General features: G+C 51.2%; 1 long non-coding RNA gene across 2 annotated transcripts; it reads left to right on the top strand.

The window, feature by feature from the left end:
- The first annotated feature begins 4,462 nt into the window (after positions 1-4,462).
- On the top strand, positions 4,463-21,894 carry LOC135993221 (uncharacterized). Of its 2 annotated transcripts, none has more exons than XR_010606834.1 (4): positions 4,463-4,537; positions 13,762-13,943; positions 20,219-20,320; positions 21,846-21,894. It is a non-coding gene; the product is annotated as an uncharacterized LOC135993221 (long non-coding RNA). The 2 variants fall into 2 exon arrangements; XR_010606835.1 differs by lacking the exon at positions 4,463-4,537 and adding an exon at positions 7,319-7,512.
- The last annotated feature ends 2 nt before the right edge of the window (positions 21,895-21,896 follow it).

The following is a 21,896-nucleotide window of genomic DNA, read 5'->3' as shown; positions in this document are numbered from 1 at the left end:
AAATGCCGAACCCCGGGGGAGGGAAGGGCCCGCTCAAGAGAAGCCCCAGGGACCCTGTTAGCAGCGAAGGGGATCCCTCTGCTTTAAATAACTTTGAATTATAGCGAGGGGCTGGCTGTGTTTAAATGGACTGAGAGGTGAGACCAAAGAAACGAAGCTTAAAATTCAAAATTCAAAGCTGTCCGACCCGCGGTGTAACCGTCCGAGTAACCCGCTGGCGTCTGGCCGCGGCTGGAAAAGCTCCTCACACGGGCAGCTCCGATGATGTGCACGTGGGGGAAAAGAAAATAGCGTTTAATTGAAGCGCTCCGTGTGTAGATATGTTTCTAGGGTAAACAAAACAGATTGGGCAAATATTTATTTCTGCCCCTACCGCTACAAAGCAAACTTTCCCACAGCTTTTGACGGAGATAATCTGGTTTTTAAGCACAGCGTTGAATTTGTAATGACAAGTTTTCATTTTGAATGTTTCGGGGTTTCCTGATTGGTTCTCATGCAATTATTTTGATTAACAATGAGGTTTTCAGACGAACTTGAAAGGGTCTCAGAGGCTTAGGAAGAACCTGGCTCTGTTACTGCTCTCACTGGGATTATTTTCCACAACTTTCTAGCACTTGAATCAAGTTCTTTGGAAATCAAAGAAAACTGCATCTTAGAAATATTTCGTATCTCCACCCCTTCTGAGAAGGGTTTAACTTTAGAAAAATGCTTGTTCCCATATTAAAAAAAAAAAAAAAAGTAGGGCTGTGATGAGAATTAAAAACCAATGTATCTTTTTTTAATGGAAAGCTGCATTTTTAACAAAAAGATGAATGCTTTTGGATGGTCATTTCTGTGAGAAAGTAACATCTGAAACCAGCAATCTAGAAGTATTCAAGGCGTTTCTGATTAACAAAGAAATAAGATCTCAAAATGGGAACCTATAGAACCTCTTTCATTTATAAACATAGGAGATTGTTTAAGATATTAGGAAAAAAAATCCATTAGTAGTGTTTGCCCAGATGTCATTGTTCTATTCTTATAATTTCTATTTTTTACCCTTTTTCAAAAATGCCGTGGAAATCTCAGGCTAGCTTTAGAGCGTGCATGCCGGCAGATCCGATGCATGCTGATGGCATCTCTCTGCAGATGGGAACAAGCCTCTGGAGCTCCTGTTCCCCCCTGAAAATGCCATCGAGGGCAGGTAACCATAAGGAAAAAGTGATATAATGTGCTTGGACTTAGCGTAGCCTGAGCTGGGTCCAAATGAGCTGGGACTGCAGGTCCGTGACCGGCCCTCGAGGGCCCGCGGGGATGGAAGGTTGGTGTCAATGCGAGCTGGAATGTTTGCGATGTGACGCTGGGACGGGTCCTGCCTTCGCTATTCATCTCCTAGATTAATTTATCACCTTATAATAATGTAAATATAACAGTGGATTTAAGCACTGTAGTGGCAGAACCCAGTAAGGACTGAGAAGGGTGGTTTTGATACAAGCCGAGAAGCCTGTAAATGAAAAAAAAAGAAAAAAAAAAAGTTTTAGCTTTCTGTGAAAGTGAAGCTTTCTGAGTTCAAGCAATTACACAACCAAACTATCCCAGTTTAGCAAATATTACCTAAAGGTAAGTACGTTCAGCAGCGTATTTTCTTTCACACCGTGGAAAGTGGAAACATAAGCCGCGTGTCTGATGTGATCTCTGTACCGATGGGTTTGAAACGCTGGCTCCATTCTGAAACATCATTCCTTTTACAGTGGACTTTTTAAAAAAAGTATATTATTGCTGCTAATATGACGTGTATGTATTTTAAAAGTGATTTCCCTGGACTCCAATAAAACGTTCTAACAGAGTTTTGTTCTCTAAACAATTTTAACCTGTGTTTCGCCTTTTGGGGGGTACTTTTGGCCCCCAGGCAACGCAGAAGAAAAATTGCTGGCTAAGTAACACCAGATGCAGGGGAGACGGTGGCCGCTAGAGAGCTCCCAGATGAGAAGGCCTTTCAGGCTGAAATACAAATATGTTTTGTAATGAAAGCAGAAACCCTCTTTTGCTTTAAGACACAGGGGCCAGCCATGAAACACAGAGGTTTCTTGCTCGTGCTGCGGCAAGAGGCGTCATTATCCGTGATTACGTTTTTCATACTTGATTTGAAAAGCCCCAAAGCCGCCTGCCCTCCAGAGCAAGGTTTCAAAAATTATCTCAAACGTCGGCCTTTAAGTCAAGTCACACAGCAGGGCTGGTCGGGGGCGGGCGAGAAGCCGCCGCAGCCCCTGGACAGGGGTGTCCGTGCGGGGATCGCGTGTCGGCCACCGGGAGTCACCTGGAATTACAGCTCTGCGGTCGGCCGGAGGCTCCTGCGCTGGGGAAAAAGGGCAGGGGGCACCTCTCCCCTCCCCCCGCCTCGCTCAGGCTCCTCTTTCGCTGAGGCTCCTGTTATTGGGGATGAAAAGTCACTTTTTGCATCACTGGGGTGTCTGGGTGCTGGAGGGAACTGGCCAGGGCATGTGGGGATGGTGCTTTGGGCATCACCTGGGCAGGAGGAGACGCTGATGTCCACCCCGGTGGGGCTGGCTGGGCTTTATGTCGTTTGTGTGGGACTCAGAAGCCCTGCATTCATTCGAGGCTCTCGGCAAAGCCTCAGGGAGCTCGCAAGGGAAGCCCAGACACGGGGTGCGGGGAGCGATGTGTTGGCGTTGGAGCACGAGTTGCAGGAGCCTCATGCTTGAGGTTGCTCTGAGCACTTTGTCACCAGTGATGGGGACCCATTCGGACTCCAGTGGGTACGCTGGGAAGGATGCGGGGGTTAAGTGAGGGTTAAGCGTGGACTAAGTGGGGCTGGGCGGCAGCTGGGCTCAGCACAGCGAGTGCTGGTGTGCCCGGGCCACCATGTGCTGTGCCCACAGGGCACCGCGGTGCTCTGGGACATGCCTCAAGTTGTGCCAGGGAAGGTTCAGATTGGATATTAGGAAAAAATTATTCACAGAAATGGTTGTTGGGCATTGGAACAGGCTGCCCAGGGCAGTGGTGGAGTCACCATCCCTGGAGGGGTTGGACAGACGGACATGAGGTTCTCAGGGACATGGGGCAGTGCCGGGGCTGGGGGAACGGGTGGACTCAATGATCTTGAGGGTCTCTTCCAACCAAAATGATTCTGTGATTCTATGCTGGGTCTATGGGCAAACCGCCACTGCAGCCCCGTGAGATGCTCCTGTCCCTTATGTGTGGCCTTCCTTGTGACCTGTCCTCCTGTGGACCTGTCCCTGTCCTCTGCTGCCACTGCAGCCAGGCGACAGGGCACGCGTGACAGTGGGCTTCACACCGAGCCGTGATTTCACGCCTAACAAGTGGTGTTTGAAGAAGACTTTGCCAAGCCCAGACCCATCTTAGTTTCCCGGGGGTCAGAAGCCCAAAAATTCCCATCTGCCAACTCTGAACAGTCTGCACGGGGCACGCATGGTGACTGACCGGGACAGCGAGCAGCAGGGGACAGGGGACAGAAAGCAGCACCTTGAAATGCTGAAAGCGTTTCCATCGCTCCACAGTTGTACAGCAGAGAAGTGCAAGAGGACCATGGAGGTCAGGGCGGACATCACCATGCAACTGTTTTACGCATCTTGCTGGAAATAGCAGCGATTTGAGCTTCTGGCGGCTGGTCCCACCCTGCCCTGTGCATTATGGTGGGGGGGCTGGCACCGGCGCACGGGGAGCTGGAAACGCAGTAGGCTGCGAGGACCATGCAGAGGCACCTTCTTCCCTCTGCTCTTGCACGAGCAAACGCCCTTTCCTCTTGAGCTGGGCCACCAAATCCTGTCCCCGTCCCCAGGAACACCCTCTGGTCAGAGCAAGGAGGAGGTGGGTGCGTGGGGACGGGCACGGCCAGGCAGGGCTGGCTGGGGGCTCCTGGCAGCGGCTCCGGGAGGTTTTAGGGCAGATCTTGGTTTCTCCTCTTGCCAGAAGCCATTTCCACCCCCTGCAATTTCCCAAGGGTTTGGTGAGAAAGGGGAAAAAAAAAAAATGCTGTCAAAGGTTTTCCCCTTCCCAAGCATGAGCCCCAGGGTCTCCAGCGGGGATTCGGCAGCCACAGGAATGTGTGGGAATGCGGGAGGTTTCGGGACAGGGCTCGGGGGGTGTAAGTTGGTCAGAGGAAGAACTCACTCCCAAGTCTTGGAGCAAAACCACACAAGCTGACCCCCCGCCACGTCCCAGTTTCTCTCAGGTGTGTGTCCTCACCTTCGGCAGCCTGGCACAAGGCTGTGCCAGTGTCCCCAGCCTGGCACAAGGGTGTGCCAGTGTCCCCAGCCTGGCACAAAGGTTTGCCAGTGTCCCCAGCCTGGCACAAGGCTGTGCCAGTGTCCCCGGCCAGGGACGAGCACCACGGCACAGCTGCCGATGCTTCACCTTCCAGGGCGTGAAGGAGTTAAAGTTTTCAGATGGAAAACGCACTGAAGATCAAACCAGCAGCCTGGTGACCTCCCGCTGCTGGGACACAGCAGCTCCCCAGCCCAGCCCCGCGGTTTCATCCATCGGTCGGTCTTGGTCGGGGCGGCGGGAGCAGCAGCCGGTAGGTGCGAGGGGTGACGGGGCTGGGGACCCCGCGGGACCCCGGGGCTGCGGGCGATGGCAGGGGGTGCTGGGGTGCTGGTCCAGGGGATGGAGGGGGCGCCGGGAGGGTTGGCCCTGATCCGCTTTCAGAAAAGGAGTCGCTCAAACCAGCTGGTCCGGGTAACGCCGGGGAAGGGCAATTTCTCGCTTTTTGGGACGTGCAGCTCATGGGTCCTGAGGCTTCGGGAGCAACATGGGTTAGTAACTGAACTCCTTGCATCCAGCAAGGGATGATTTGTGAGTTTATTTCTCCCTGACGAAGAAGGGGTGATGCCCATATTCTTTAATCCTGTCCCCTGATGACGGACAGCTATTTACCAAAAAATGCAGAAAATGTGAGATGTCACTTTACAGTTTCTAAAGAACAAAAGATCTTCTTGGTGTAAGTGGAAATTGGTGTGGTTTGTTTTTCTCTTTTTTTTTTTTTTTTTTTTTTTTTTTTTTAAACTTGAGCTGAAAACATCATGGTCTGATTCTAAGTAATATCAGGTATAGGCTGCTGTGCTAAGTCTGTGTTGTCTTCCTGGCTCTTTGGTTTATTGAGTGATAGCAACCACTCACTGGTTCAAAGACACTGCATCAGGGATTTGGGTGTTTACTTTGCAGTAATAAAGTGGTGTAGTCTTATCTAAGGATTTGCATAAACATTTATTTTATCATTTACGTTGTAAAATGTAATCATTTTACACTATATCAATAATTCCTCTGGTTCAGAAATCGAGCCTGAATCAAAAGTTGTGATCGTTTCTGGCAAAGAAATGAGGATTACAGTTAGTTCAAAGAAAAACAAGGAGAATCACTTCCCTATAAAATTAAAACTAAAGTAGAATATTGTTCCACTTGCCCCACGAACACCCTCAACCCTTATGGCATTATATGATTTTCCTCAGAAAGAAACTAGAAAACATATTTCCTTAAAATCTGAGACTCTTTTTTTTAAGATTGAAACAGTCTTGGGCCGGTGTCTGAAGGAGGCTGCCAGGCGGACGGCTGCCGAGAGGCAGTTTCTGACCCGGTGAATGGAATTGCAATCACCGTGTTTCTGAGTCGGAAAAGCTCAAATTGCTCTTTACTGGCCTTGCAGTCGCTACAACCTGATTCCCACAAGGTACTTTCTGGCCAGAGACGTGGCTCTTGATTACAGAAATGCAGATCTGGTAACTGTGCTTGATTTATTCTTCCTATCACGGAGAACAAGTCAGTGTTATTCTTCGGAAGCGTGAACGCCTCCAAACGCTGATGTGTGGGGAGAAAGAAAACAGCAATTTTTACCGTGTTCTTAACAACTCCCGCGGGAATGTGCTTTGCAGCGAGCGCAGCCTGCGAGTCCCCCTGCCCTGGCACCTTCCCCAGGGGCTGCCGGCACCACCGGGGACCCCCCAGCACCCGAAAACCAGGCAGGAGAAGCAACAGTGCGAGTGGGGCGAGAGGAGGCTGGGGGGCACGTTAAGAGAGGGGCTCAAAAAGCCATTAGTAGGAACGCAGCGGGGAGCCCTGCTCATGGGGGCACCCAGAGCCAGGCTGCTGCTGCTCGGCGGGACGATGGGGACTTTGGGGACACCTCCTGCGGCCAGGGAGCATCTGATGGAGCTGCCATCGATGGGTTCCTGGCGTTTCATCTCTTAGGACAGCCGGGAAGGGATGCTGGATGCTGCGGCTTTTGCCATGCGGCTGGTTGGCTCGACACCCTCGTGTGACAGTGGGTTCGTCCCCGTCCGTCCCTCCTTGTCCGTGACCGAGGTCGCAGGGAAAACGCCCGTAGGCAAATGGTGACACATCCAAGGCGAGCAGAACCTGCCCGGACCGGTGGGGTTCATCCAGCAGGGACTCGGTGCTACTGCAGTTCGAGTGGATAATTAAACTCCCACTGATGTTTTTCATTTACTTATGGCTGTCCATGGACTCTGGATGGCTGCTGCAGCCGTGCCCGGGTGCGCGGGGGGGCACGGTGCCGCGGTGCAGAGGACTCTGCTGCATCCTGTTTTTGTCAAGGGCTTTTCCTCTTAGTGCTTGTAGTGAAAACAAACATGTGGGAGAACAATGGGACTTTTTTTTTTCTGTTTTCCTCTACATTCTTAAATACAATAAAAAAGCCTATTAAAATTAAAGAAAGCGCGTTAACAAAAAAGGGATCCCTATATGTTAATGAGGAAAATCAAGGTAGCTATGTGAACATGCAATCAGAGAGGTCATTTGCCTTCCTGATCTCAGCCCCTATTTTTGTAGTTCATCAAATACCTTGTGAAAACAGGGCACTGGTGAAGCAGAGCAGTGCCGGTGCCGTAAAGCCGTTATCTGTAGAACAGGAGGGGCAGCTTCGCACCCCAGAGAAGCCGCAGCCTCTGGGTCAGCGCCGCGGCGGCAGCGAAGGGGAGCCCGCAGGAAGGATTTCCTTGCCTCAGATAAACCTGGAGCTGTTTTGTTCGTTGTGTCTAAAATATGTTGAAATAATAATTCTAGTTGCTGTAAAAAATGAAAGTAATAGTAAGACGTTAATTCTTTTTAGGAGTAAAGCTTGGGATCTCTGTTCATAGGACAAATTACCCCCGAGGGAAATGTGAAATCGGGGATGACGTACAATATGACAGGCGGGACAACCACCTTAAATTGTTCCTATTTAAATTAGGTGTGTTTTAGAGAGACACTTGTCGCCGATTTTTCCATATGAGAGGCGGAGGATTTACCACAGTAGGTGGATGATCCGCCGCAGCAGATGGATAAGGGTGCAGTGAGTTGTTCACAGGGTCAAGTTGCTTCTGTTAGAAGGTCCATTTCCCCGCTCGCAGCTGCACGTGGTGCCGGCAGGTCCTTTTCCCCAGGGAGGGAGGACCCGTCGGTGCTGACACGGCTCATCCCCGCAGCTGCTGTGGCCGGGACCACATCTGGCCTTGACCTTCCCAGCAGCACATCAGGCTCCAAAGCCCTTGGCACCAGGTGGGTTTCCCGTCCCGTCGCCGCCCTCCTCTCCCTGTTCTCCTCGTCTTTTCTGAGCAATGCAGGTTTCCAACAGGTTTGCTGCTAGGGGATGAAACTATTCATGCCGCTTACACCGTCCAATATTCTTCTGGTAGAGAAACTTGCACTATAACCAGAAAAATATAAAACAAAATTCTCTTTTAAAATATATCACACCCAGGGCTCTCCAGATATTACAGACTTAGCTTTGCTTTCTGATTGTTTCGTTTCTATTGAGATCAAAGTGCTTTGTGAAACCGATATGAATTTGAAGGGATTATTTTAAGGGTGGGAGAAAGAAATAAGGTGCAACAATGTCAAAATACTGCATCCAACATTATTCGGGGTGTAACATTTCAGATTTATTTTGAAACAACATATGCTTTCAAGAATTGGTTTGCTTTTCTTCTGTTCTAACACATAATACAAGTCGAAAAGAAAAGTTTTGAAGTGCCTGGAACTGAGGGGAGCAGCTTTTTACCATCCTCCTGAGAACCGTACGCATTGGGATTTTGGCTCTGACTCAGAACGATGCTGAAGTTAAAAATCCTTTCAAAATAGGGCTCAACCTTTCTCACAGCTCTCTTCATAAAAAGCTGAATGTTGAAGTGATAATATTCAGAACAAAGAACACTTAGTATAAACATTTGATTTGTACTAAATATATTCCATTTAGTCTTACAGTCCCGTTATTGGTGACAGCTCATGCGGCCTGCACCCTTCCCCTGTAATGCACCAGAACGAAGCAGATATACATTGTTGGGAAAAATGCCTTGTCTTTTGTCAAAGAGCCCAACTGCTGTCAGCAAACATATTGTGGGAATATGAAACTGGAAACAAACAGATCATTAGAGGGTGAGTTAAGGTTTTGTGATTTAATTCTAAACATGTTGAGTGAGGGAACCAGAGATGTGCAATGCCAGGAAAACTCTGCACCAGAAGGGGTTTTTTCTCTAATGTAAGCCGGTATTTTTATTGAATACAAAGTGCTTTGGGTGACAAAGATGGTTACATATGGAAAATATGAAGTTCCGTTTGTTCTGGAGAATTATGAAGATCCCTTGATTAGAAGTAATGTTGGGCCAATGCAAGTTTTACGTTCTTTCCTTTGTGGAAATTAGTCATCCATTTACAGAGCTTTATTAACAAGGTACAATAATTTTCCGCTGTCAAGAATGTATGCAGAGACCTCTGCTTTCACAGAACGCAGTGACTTGGGCTTGTGCGGTCATGTCTCTGGCTGGATTAATCCGTGCTTTGCCCTATCGCGACTATAACGGGGTTGAGAAAACACAACGACTTTGCTGTTCAGAGCATCCTTGGTGGGAAGAGCCTGTGCCGGGGTCGCAGTGCTGCCCACCCCGCTCCCACTGCCGGAGCCGCTTGGGCTGAGGACCGTTGGGAAGCCAGGGGAGCTCTTTGGAGGTCTCCTGAGAGGACTTGGAAATTGCGTGTGGAGTCCTGAGAGCGCCAGGCCATTCCCAGCAGTTTAGAGAAATGCGGTCGGAGGCAGCGCTGGGAGCGCCCCGGGGAGGGAGGGAGCCAGAGCCTGTCCCCAGTGCGAGATGCTGCATCCCCCGGGCTGGACCGAGCGCCTGCGACCAGGCTGGTGGCTCTTCTGGGCTTTCACTCCTTTGCTGCATCTCGCGGGTCCCTCCCCTGTGTCTAGACACAGAACAGAGCAGATGTCCCGATCTGCCCCGGCCCCTGCTCTGCAGGGACACTCACAAGGCAGGCTGGGTCCTTGTGTATTTTGGCAGATGCTGGAGCTTTGCTCTCTCAGGGAGAAGTTGCTCTGGTCTCTCCCCTTCCTATAGCCAGGCAGCTACTGTCTTGGCCCTATAGCTGTTCCGATGGCAGCCTGAGCTGCCCCGTTGTGCTGAAGAGCAGAAGGTGAGGGTGAGGGAGCTGCAGGACATCTCCACCTCCGAGTGCGCCACCGAGCCCACGTGGACCTGGGGGTCTTGCAAGGCTGCTCCGCTGTCCATCACCTCTCCTCAGAGGGCTTTCTTCAGGCAATAGCAGCTCTGGGCACCTCTGCTGTTAGTGGTTTCCTGCGCAGTGCCACGCTAATGAAAACTGAAAATCCCCTGAGATGGTCAACTGTGTCACCTGCTGCTTCCCCTCCACCACAGCTCAAGCATGTCCTGGTTTTCCCTAAAATCCAAGGATCTGCTTCCTGAAGTGCTCTGAGCATGAGTCTCCCTCTGCACCATTAACCCAAACACAAATAGGGTATGAGAAGACAGGGGAGAAAAACATTCATTTTCCAAAGTCTTCAACAAGATAGCAGAACACTTCTCTTCCTCAGGAGCAAAAAGATGCTTGTACTGGAGTAAATGCCCCTGCAAAGCTGGTCCCAGCCCCACGAGCTGCCTGTGGCCGGGGAGACCTTCCCTGGGGGGACCGTAGAGCTCAAACTTGGAGGTGGCTTCAGCTGCCCCGCTGCTCGTGGTCCCCTCGCCGCCACACGCCGGAGCCTCTCCCTGTGCCAAGAGCGCATCTTCCCTCACCCACCCTCTGTGGTGCCTTCGCACTTCCAGTTATTTCAATACCGAGTTTTATATGCTGTTAATTTTACAGCGAGGCAGAGGTTGATCAATGCTTTCTGCTATTTCCTGCCTTCTCTCACAACTCTGGTTCAAATTGTTCTGAACACCACCATGTTGGGCTGTAGCGAGGAGATAGCAGGTGATAGCACCAGAAAATCTGCCCGTCGGGATGTGAGGCTGCGTTCAGAAGTGGTAATGGCCGGGATAATGTGTTGTTTATTGCAAACAGGCATCTGCAGCGGCCTCGAAGGTCTGAATGTCCGACCGCCCTGCTACACACATCAAAACCCCTGTTAAGAGTTGCAGCCCCAAATTCAGCCTCTGAAGCCAAACGGTGATGGTATCACATTCGCTTTTCATTTCTGCGTGGGCACCGTGCCCGTGCAGTTATAACACAGCTGATTCTGATTTTCATATAGTTCATTGTTTACTTATGACTTACTATAAAGTTGAGCATGTCTTATTTATGAGCAGCCATGAAGCTATGGGATTTCATCCACTGGGTGATGACTCATTCATTGGGTTGGACTGTTTAGCTCCTAATACGTGATGTATTTTGGACTATTGGATGAACAGTATTTCTGCGTGAGCCCAAATTAAACGTGGTGAATGGAAATAATTAGTTATTTGTTTTTAAAATCATGTTTATAGCTGGGTTTGTGCTGGTTCAGCTCCCAGGTCGTTCCACCGATGTGCATTAGGACAGGACGCGTGGCCGTACAGCGGCGATGCAGAGGTGATGAGCAGCGTTCCAGGGTCAGATGTCTAAACATGTCAGGGGTGATTCTGCTTCGTTTCTCTTGCACAAGGAAAAGCTTTGCAGTGCTGGAGCATTCAATACTTTCTATGAACTTTAATGACTGCAACATTTCTTGTGCTTCTGCAAACAATTTGAGAAACTAATTTGTAAAATCACTCATAAAAATCTCATGTTCTTTCTGTAATAATAAAGCTCCTTGGCTGGAAAATGAAATACAGACCTTCAGAAGGAGCAGCTCAGCAGGGGAATACTTCAGCTGCTCTTGTCTCAGGCATCGCTCCCCTCCCTGGGTGCGTCATGCCCAGTGAGTTCAGCAGGAAGGATTCATGCACAGTCAGAAATATCGCCCCGGGTAACGCTCAAATACGTAATGAAAAGTTTTTTAAAACCTTTTCCCCCTCCTCCTGCCCACAGCTCTCACGGATGGGACAGGTACCACAGGAAACACTGGAGTAACTGTCCCAGCGATTGTTGAGGCTTGCAAGTTTTTCGCAGGCGGGAGCCCCCGCCAGCAGAAATTTCTGCCTCCATTTCATCGGGAGCGATGCTGGCGGCTGGCTGGGAGGCAGTGGCAGGGCGCGCGGGGGACTCGCCATGACATAACCGCATTCCTGCGGCATTAGCAGATATTCCCAGGCCGCGGCAGGGGCAGCACAGCCCCTTCCCTGTGAACTGTGATCCCCTTTCCACGAACAGTTATTGCCTTCCCTACGAGCGACCATTCCCTCCCCTGCGAACGATGATTCCTCGGTTCACTGCCTCCCACCCAGTGCAGCTCTTGGGGCTTGGGGAGCGTGAGCGAACCCTTCGCATGCACCAGGTTTACGTGATTTCCCTGCTGTGGGTTTGTGGGGATTTTTTTTTTTTTTTTTTTTTTACCAAAATATGTATTTTTATCAAGATATATTTTTACCAAATTAAACTGACAGCCGGTTTTGCCGGTCCCGTGCCGGCCGGGCGGCACCGCCGTGTCCCCGGGCGGGCGGCGGTAGGTGGCAGCATCGGCAAGTGTTGAACAGCGGGGGCTCCCCCCGGGGCGGGCACCGGGACCCTTCCCTGCCCCAGCCGGGCCCGGCTCGGCCGGGGCCGCCGAGGTCACCGCGGGATGGAGCAGCTCTGCTGTGGGGACGGGCCGGGAGAGTTGGGCTGTTCAGCCTGGAGAAGCTCCGGGGAGACCTTATTGCGCCTTTCAGTGCTTAAAAGGGGCCCATAAGAAAGATGGGGACAGACTTTTGAGCAGGGCCTGTTGAGACAGGACAAGGGGCTATGGTTTTATTCTAAAGGAGGGGAGGTTTAGACTAGATACAAGGAAGAAATTTTTTCCACTGAGGGTGGTGAGAGCCTGTCCCAGGTTGACCAGAGAGGTGGTGGCTGAACCATCCCTGGAGACATCCCAGGCCAGGCTGGACGGGGCTCTGAGCAACCTGAGCTGGTGCAGATGTCCCTGCTCATGGCAGGGGGGGCCCTGGGGGAGCTGGGGAGGGCCCTGCAACCCAAACTATTCCATGATTCTACGATATAGCTACAGCAGCCTCAGGTAAGTGGCTTTATCTGTACAGCTGTGGTGATAACCTGGGTCGCAGCAGGTCGGAGGTGATCCAGCTGGGGCCAGTCATGCTACGTGGGAGCCCCACGGGGGCCTGGCAGTGGGGACCCCACGGGTGCCCGGGCAGGGCTGCAGGAGCCTTGCCAAGCGCTGGTTGTCACCGCTGCCCTCCCAGAGGCACCGGCTGCTGGAGGGGGCGCAGCAGGGTGGCCGCCCAGGCACCTCCGGTGGCCCGTGTTTGCTTTTGGCCTCTCCGAGGCTCGAGCCTGGGGAGGGAGGTGGCAGCAGCTCCTCTGGGGACCAGAAACCTGGTTTGCAACACATACCAGCAGGGCCAGGCGGACCCACAAGGAGCCCCCTTCTCCTGCTTTCCTCATGGCAATCGTCTTCTGCACATATCTCCTTTTTGTTGAACTTTGTATGTAAAAGTTTTCCTCTGTTCTGCATGGACTTTGATCCTTTTGGCAGCAGCCATGGCTAGCTGGCAAGTTCCTGGTATGACTGTGTCTTAAAGCATCGAGCTAATTGGGGTGCGCGCCAGCACACCTGCGTTATCTCTGTCTCCCTGGGAGCAGGAGCTGGGAAGACTCCTCAGCGAGAGCCCTCGCTCCGGTGAGAAAAGCACAAATCTGGCTGTTAACACACTGGTGCTACCGGGCTGGCACGGGGACCGTGATACTGGGAGCTCTGAAAGGCGCAATAAGGTCTCCCCGGAGCTTCTCTTCCCCAGCTGAACACCCCAGCTCTCCCAGCCTGTCCTCCCAGCAGAGCTGCTCCAGCCTCGGATCATTTCTGTGGCCCTATATCTCAGTGTTCCTCTCCCTTCTCTAACAGGTGCTGTTGCAGCAACGGGGCAGCTGGGACTAAGGCATGGTGACCACCTTCAAAAAGGGTCTCAAGCCTCAGCCCGGTTCTCCCATTACATTTTGCTCCTGCTCGCTCTGATTAGCAGAACTGGGCTTCGTGGGGCTCCTTTTTCCCCCCTCGTCATACCAGCCTCTCTGCTGGTGTTTTACCTGCGGGGAAGCCACAACCCATTTACAAAGACAAGGTTCCTCGCTGGGAGCTCTGCACCAGGTGGCTGATGTGAGGCACAGTGCCAGCTCCCGCACTATGGCTGAGTTGCCCTTTGAAATACACTCTTCTTTGATTGAAAAGGATCTATTTTTACTTTTCGGTCCTCTTCAATCAGACAGCGTGTGGCCGGGCTCATTCTTGATATAATCTGCCTTTCCGGGTCTCTGTCAGGCACACAAGCAGCAAATGGCACCAGCTGCCCAGGTATCTCCACCAGGAACGCCTTTCTGATGCCATTTTCTCTCAGTAGCATACTGTTTATTGATTATTGCTTTTTTTTTTTTTTCCTTAAGCTGGTGGTTTTGGAGCTGCTTCTCAAAATCCAGGAATCACTGTTGCAAGACAAGCAGGAACACGGGAATTACAAGTTCTGCCCTACAAGACAAGGGTAGAGCCAGAGCAGAGCAGGGGTCCCCACGAGCAAATCTCACAGTTTTTAGGAAAGGTTCACACCCGGAAAAGCTCCTGGGATCAGGTAAGGCACAGATTGTGCCACGGCGATGGGTGATCTGCTCAGCTTTCTTCCTGCCCTGTTTTCTCCCATCTGGGGGCTCCAGTTTCTCCTGTCAAACCCCGTGGAGATGTCCCTGGACACCCAGACCCCAGTTGCTGCTGCCAGCACACACGGCCCAGGGCTTCCCGAGCTGCCACCCCGGGGTGGTGTCTCCCATTATTTTCTGGGACAGCAGTAACACCCTGTCCTTTACCCCGGCTGGTGCTTTTTGCACCCGCGCACCCGCCTCCGCCTTTCCTCCCGGCGGGGTGTTGCTGGGCAGAGCTCAGCCGCGGGACATTGTTTATGCGGCAATATATTAACAGCAGAGCTGGCTGACAACTACGCCGGGGGGACGGTGGCTCGAGGCTGGTAACTGCTGGCCAGGTCCAAGTGCTTTTTTTCCACCCTTTATTATTCCTCATTCTCACCCAAATCAATGCGATGCTGCCCGCAGAGGCCTCTGCTGTTCCTTCTGGCTCTGCAGCATGTTTGGAGGGTTAGCTCACTTTCCAGCAGAGAAATGCCCCCAAATATATGGCCTCACATATACAAGGTTTTATGGAGGAAGTTAAATGCTCTGATTGCTTGGCTGGATCAGGACCAGGCTGCCAGCACTGGGCTGAGCAGCACAACAATGCACGGCCCCTGTGTCCTGTGCACCAGCCAAGGCTTATCAGCCCACGGAGGGGCTAATGACATCGCTTGCAAAATGAGTCAGTAGACGTAAGGCTTCTTATGCAAGATTTCCATCTGGGAATATTTTTGTGAGAAACGTTTAAAAAAAAGAAAGGGGAGTGACTTCAGCCTTTTGCAGAAAGCAAATCAATTTAAAGTGTTGAGGTGTTGTTTTTATTTTTGGTTTTTGGTGGATTATCCACCATCATGAGGACACTGCAATGGGGACAGTGGATGCGAGCGCCGCGCAGCATCGTGCTTTTCTCCTGAACCGGTGGGATGTGGGTGTTGTCACTCTGTGTGTTGCCACTGTGTGTGTTGTCTCTCTGTGCCTGTTGTCACTTGTGCATCAGCATTCACATCCGCGCGGCCCAGCGACCTCCCCCTTTGGCTGCACGTAGGTCAACAGTTTTGTTTATGTTACGCAAAAGGGCTTTGGTTTGTTTGAAAAATATACACTGGTTCCCCTGGAAAGCGTTCCTTCCTATGCTTCGTCCAGCTGTCCCAAGGAGGAGCTTGGCCACCCCTCTGCAGTCAAACACAACTATTCATCTGCACCCCAGGTTAAAACAGCTCCCAAAGAGTAACCAGGAACACCTGGAATTTCGTGCGGTCCATGAGCTGTGGCAGATGTAAGATGTTTTATTCTGATTTCAGACCGCCACGCCTGCAAACTCCAACTCATGGAGTAAAAGCATAAGAAAAGAAGCTCAAACTCCGAGAAAAATGGGCATAGCGCTGTAGGAAGAGAGCCCTGGTTGCTCTGGATGCAAACACAAGCAGTAGGTAAAGCTGGAAGTGAGCAGAGCAAATGTCTCGTGAGGCCCGTGCCTGCGGTATCTGATCGGGGCAGGAAGCTGCGATTAGCTGCACACTGGAGCATTGTGTGGCTTTGTATCGGATCTGACTTCCCAGGTCGTGAAGTCAGATCCTGAGTTATTTTAAAAATGCCTTGCTATTTCAAATTATTTTTTAACTTTGTGTTAGATATGTCAAGTCGTGTTTATTCAGGTAAACCGCGTTTGGCTGGGACACCCATCGCCGCGGTCCTGGTGCTCGGTGGGGAGCAGGCGCTGCCGTGGGGATGTCTGCACCGCCGGGCATCGTCCGCAGGCACCAACACAACTTTTATCTGGATTTTGCAAAGAAAGAGGTGCCTATCCATGGCCGCGAGTATACGTTTCTCACTTAAAAGCATCTACATGGATTAGATGTAAAATTAAACACCCCGCAGCAGTTTATCAACCAGAAGAATATGTGAATGTAGAAAAATAGGTGAACCTTGAAAAACAGAGGAACTTTGCAGCATTTCCATAGGAACAAGCAGTGAGGGTATTCTGGGCAAAGAAACAAGGAGAATTCCTCAGAACGCCCTGTCCTCTCTCTCTTCCAGTATGGATTCCTAAACGGATTCCAGTTTGGTTGTCCACCCTGATTACAGCTGCCGCAGGACAGCAAACGGCAGGACCAGCTTTGCTCTTGGGCCATTCACAGCCCGTGTCAAAGCCTGAGCTTTAAATTCCAGCTGCGAGTCCCTCCAGGATCCAAAGCAACAGCAGCACCGCGAGTTCTGGCGAAGCACAGTGTTTGCCAGATGGATGGCTGCTTCTGGCACCAGTTTCAGCTTCTGGATACATACATAATACAGCAAGACATATATATACATATATAATGCAGCAAGACTTCTACATACAGAAGAAAAATTATATTCTTCCAGACACAGACAGATGGAAAAAATGCCTCAGACACAACTGCAACTACAAGCAAATGTTGCCTAAATAGACTTTTGAATGATAAATTTAAATACAAATTCCAGGACAGAGTCTTGTATTTTTCAATGTATTTCTAGAGATTTTTATGCCTAGAGACATCCCTCTGTCCAATTTGGACCGAACTGCTGCTGCATGCTCTCGTATCACTGTCTTCCCTGGACAACAGAGGTAGGAGGGAAAAGAAGGTGGAAAAACTCAGAACAAGTTGTATCAAACAACCTTGCCAATATTTGTGTCATGCAGAACTCCTTTGCCTTCTATAGAGCTGCTGAATAAGGAAAACCCAACCCATGACGCAATCCATTGAATTCATGCTTTGACTTGAATGACTTGTCTCGGTTTTGCTTCGCTTGGTAGGGATCACGGTAACGAAAGGAGAGGCTTAATGACTACTTGATCAATCGAGAAGAAACACTTCTATTGTCTTTTAAAACTCGACAAATAGTGTACTGGGAGAAGAAAATGTGCGGTGTGTTTGGAAATGTGATGTGGGAGAGCGGGTGCTGCTCCCGGGGACCCGGCGGTGCCAGGATCGGTGCTGCTGGCTGCGCAGAAATGCCATTTATGGTCACTTAGTCATGAAATCCCAGCGAGTTACGGTGTCTGCAGCTTCTGGAAAACCAAACCTTTAACTACTTTGAGTCTCAGCTTCTTTGTGTGTAACGTCCCTGGCTGAGTGCTGGATTAGCAGCCTAGTCTCCCCGTGGCGCTGCGAGGATTAGCATCTGCATAGTGTTTTGAATGTGCTATAATTTATTTTATGGCATTTGTTGCACATGGCTTTTGTTGCAGTGCATAATGCTGTCCTGTGTTTGGATAAGGCTATTACGTGCCAAAAACTTATAAATCTTTAAAATCTCCTGATAAATTTGTGGCGCTGGCTGGGTGCTGTAGCCCATGCCCCAGTTATTCCCTTTCCAAACCATTGCCCTGACAACTCCTGAGCTTCGACAGCCCTGGAGTACGAACCCTCAGGTGCTGCGGCTTTGACAAAAGCTTTTGGGAAGGATGGAGGCATCGAACTGGCTTTTCACCACCCGTTTCTGCTGAGATGTGATGCATCTTTAAAGTCATTTGTGTGGGGTTAGTTGTAGTCTGGGAAAAAATCAGTGCTCCTCGTGTATTAGCAGCACCACTGAAATCTTTGAAGGATGACGTTTCTAGTTGTACAGATCCTCAGAGAGGCGAGAACTGAACCATAATCTGCCAGTCGTAGAGAAAAGCCCTTCCACCTGCGAAGCCTCAGCCCTGGACGCTCGGCCACGGCTGGTTCCTGCTCTAAGCAAACCGCGCAGATGTTGGATTAACATTTGATATTAATTCCAATTCTTGTGCATTCATGATGAAAGAGAACTGTTGCTGAATAATGCATCAAGCAGAGAACACGTACAGCGTCCCAAATGTCCTGGATCACTCATAAATAGCCCATGATTCGAAGGAATCCAAAAACATATCATCACATGAGCCCGTGATAAAGCCGATTACCCCGGAGCAGCCCTCAGCCTTCGTTAGTCACCCCGTCATGCGCTGCCTGGCCAGTGATGTCAGTGGGGGCCCGCGCCGCCGCTCCCCACACCCGTCTGCTTTTGCAAGCCCGGCTTAACCAGCCCTTTCCTGAGTGAAACAGGCGGTGGTCGGAGCTGCTCCTTCCCCTTACTCTGGGGATGCTCCAAAAAACTAATGGCAATGTCCACTGTTGAGCCCCAGGACGCTCCCAGGGCCGCAAAAGATGTGATAAATAGTCTGCGCTGAGATTAAATTTCCATTAAAGATTATCACAGAGTCCAGCAAGAGCAGCAAGACCTGTAAAGGCCGCCCAACTTTTATTTACCTTTACAGTTTAAACTGTGCTCCTGTTGTTTTTCCTGCCTCCAAAGCAACTCTCTGCAAATTCACAGAGCCTGATGCTGGTTTGAGATACATTCTTCAATGTCTTTTCGCTAGAAATAACCCAGATGCCACTACCATTCATTCCAGCTGTCAAATGCAAAATATTCTGAGCAGTTCTGTGACAAAACAGTAAATATGTGGCAGTGGAAGACCTCTGCTGCTGAATAAACAGGGTCTTTTTAAGCCCGGCCTTGCAGCGAATTATCATAAAGAGGGAGGAAGAGTATTTTTAAAACAGTGGAAAAAAAAAAATCAATGCTGGTTTTGCAACTGCTTACAGAGAACCAAGAAAACATGACAGTGTTCTTCCTTCCCTATATCTGCATCTAGCGAGCGAAGGAAGGGCTGGAATGGAAAGATCTTTGTCATACAGGACAAATCAAAAGAAAAAAGTATCTGCCCCAGAGGGCAGTGCTGAAATCCCCCTCCCTCTCTGCATATATACATCCATCCACACAAACATCTACCCGTATAAATATACACATAAGGTATTTCTGGAAGGCACACATTAGTTCATTTGTAATAATATACAGTACCAAGAATGTATGCCAGCGAGTACAGATCCACGAGTTAGCTTGTTTTTACTTCTCTGCCTCCCGATGAAACTTGAAACACATGTTCACTTGTGTTAAAGTGTCTTCCAACTTCATTTCAAAGGAAAGCCAGTTTTTCAGGCCAAATGACCCCAAGAAGAATCCCATCATGGAGCAGCACAGGGAGACTCATCAGTGGAGGAGGACAAGGCATCGATGCCAGAGGAGCTGCCGGCACTGTGGTCACTGTCACAGCGGTCGCTGTCACAGATGGTGCCACCGTCGTGGCCAGGCAGCTCCCGGGGACGGGGTCTCTCCTGACCTCAAACCCCTGTGCAGGAGATGGGGTGCACGCAGGGGCTGACGGACAGATGGGTGGACGGATGGATGGATGGATGGATGAAGTGGTGCAAAACCACTCGAAGAAACCACTGTCCTTATGCGTGCAGAGCGTGTCTTTGCACAACACGTTGTTGGGATGAAAATTTTCTTTGCTGGGTCTATGGAAAAAATGACCTTTACTGAAAATTTTAGCTAAATACATAAGTTAAAAACTAAGGTCCTGATGCTGATTCTGCCTTTTTCCTGTTTGATTTTTATTCACTTCTTTTTGTTAGAGAAAAAAAAAATGGCTGAACCTTTAACTTACAGTGTGGCAGGGGCACAAAACTATATTAAAGAGAGTGTGCATTACTAGGTGCAGGAGTGGGAAGGAACCGAAATTAAAACGTTATAAGCAATCAGGCCAAAGTCGCCGCTCCATGAGCATCTCTGAAAAGGCGAAGTAGAGGACGGCGGGCGCAAAGCCCCTGTGGAAAGGCTCGGCTCGCATTTCCAGGCTGTGCCGATGGCAGAGCTGCTCGCGGAGCCACAACCTGCCCTGCCCACGGCACCTCCACAGCCTGATGCTGTTTTGTTCTGTAAATACCGTCCCTCGGTTCAAGTCAGTTTGTATTCGAATCCTTCTTGCTGCTTGGCTTAATAATTTGAGGAGAGGGCTGCTGTGCCATGATACACCCCATCATTTCAGTATATTAAATCTGATCTCTGATTGCTTTGATCGTTCTAAAAGGGGACGTGACGCTGGTTGGGGAGCAATGGAAATTTAGGCGTAACTCTCACTTTACCTCACCTTCATCTTCGCTTCTCTCTTATTTTCTTATGAACAAATTTATCTAGTATAACTTAGATAGTCTGAGGGAAGGAGCTATTAGGTCACTGGAGAGAAACCACAGTGCCACGGTTTATTAAAGGCATTAGAATAAAACCCTTGAAAGAAAATAATTTGACGTCTGTATTCTGATTTTAGTGGTGAGTGGCTGTGGTCATTTAATTAAATTAGACTTTATTGATTGTGTTTTAATGGATTTCTTTTCTCTGACAGACTCCCGCATCTTTCAGTGTGACAGCATTGATGTAAATAGATACGCACGCGTACCCTGCACCTGACATCGGTGGAGCAGCTCCTGGCAGCACAGCCCAGACTGTAAGTGTGCGCGGGACCAACGCCGAGGGGAGGGCAAGCGGGTGGGCTCCGGCTTCCCTCGGGACAGGGACACGCAGGGACACGTCGCTGCAGCTTTCACCGACCTGGTAAGTGTCATGAGATGTCTCGGCAACCCGCACAAAGTCGGCATGTAGCAACGGCAGCCGGGGTAGTTCTGTTGACTCTCTGCTGTCATCAAATGAGTCAGCGTCAAGTCACAGTCTAGTACATCGGCAGGGAGTGGCACGCCAGGAAATCAGTCACAGAGGTGAGGAGAGGAAAAAAGAAGAGAACCCCCCGAGAATTCACGCCTTACTTGATTGCTTTTTGAAGTTCCTACTTTTTTGACACGGTTGATAAAATCGTGTGTAGCAGCACGGGGTGCTACCCCTTAGCAGCGTGCTGCACCTTGTACAAGCACAACCAGCCTCTCCCGACTCGGGCTGTACTTTGCACGGTGCTCCTGATGGCTGCAGTATTTTACAGACGTGCAGCAACGAACCCTCCCCAGCCCAGAGAGATCAGGCTCCGCTGGCCTTTGCCGCAGACATCTGGGTTACCCACCCACGGCTGCATTTACCCCCAGCTGCTGCCTGCCCGGGGGTGTCACCTCTGCTACGTGCGGGTGCTGTGCTGCCCTGGGTGGGCACAAGCGCAACGGGGCCCACGCTCCTGTTTGCACTGTGGGTTTCGGTTGTGTTGGCGGTGCAAGGGGTTGGCAGCCCTGGCCCTGCACTAACGCCAGGTGAGTTGCACTCCTGTGCACCGGTGCTGGGGGGTTTGCGGAGCAACGCACCCTGTGCTGCCGCCTGTGCCCCGGTGCCAGGTGAGTCGTAGAACAGCCTCGGTTGGAAGGGACGTTCCCAGCTCCCCAGTGCCCCCCCTGCCATGAGCAGGGACATCTGCACCAGCTCAGGTTGCTCAGAGCCCCGTCCAGCCTGGCCTGGGATGTCTCCAGGGATGGTTCAGCCACCACCTCTCTGGCCAACCTGGGACAGGCTCTCACCGCCCTCAGGGCAACAATTTGTTCCTCATGTCCGGCCTGAACCTCCCTCCTTTAGTTTAAAACATCACCCCTCGTCCTTCTGTCCCCATCTTTCTTATAAGCCCCTTTTAAGTACTCCCGTGTGTGCAGCTGCGCCCCGGGGGCCGCTCCCCGGCCCCGCCCGGTGCCCCGGCCAGGTGAGGGTCGGTCCAGCGGGGGCCCCCCGGGGGTACCGTCCCCGCCGGGGAGGGATCGCCGGGAGCGCTCCCGGCCCAGCCCGGCCCAGCCCGGCCCGGCCCAGCCCGGCCCAGCCCGGCAGCCCCCCCGCGGGCCGCTCCGGCGGGGCAGGGGAGGCTGATGCAGCCGAGGGCGGTGCCGCTCCCGGCGGATAAAGGCCGGGCGGCGGCGCGGGGCCCGCGCAGAGCCGGGGAGCGCAGCAGCAGCGCGGGGCGGGCGGGCCGAGGCAGCGGGGGCGGCGGCACCGGCGGCACCAGGCGCAGCAGCGCGGCCGCCGCTGAGCTCCGCGCTCCCTCCCCGCAGGCGGGCGCGGCCGGGCGGGGCGCGGGCGGAGCGGATCGCGGAGGCGGAGGA

This window comes from Caloenas nicobarica, chromosome 11 (genome assembly GCF_036013445.1).
Source record: "Caloenas nicobarica isolate bCalNic1 chromosome 11, bCalNic1.hap1, whole genome shotgun sequence".
Classification (NCBI taxonomy): domain Eukaryota; kingdom Metazoa; phylum Chordata; class Aves; order Columbiformes; family Columbidae; genus Caloenas; species Caloenas nicobarica.
The sequence above is the reverse complement of the archived record's forward strand: the minus strand, read 5'-3'. Positions and strand labels throughout refer to the sequence as shown.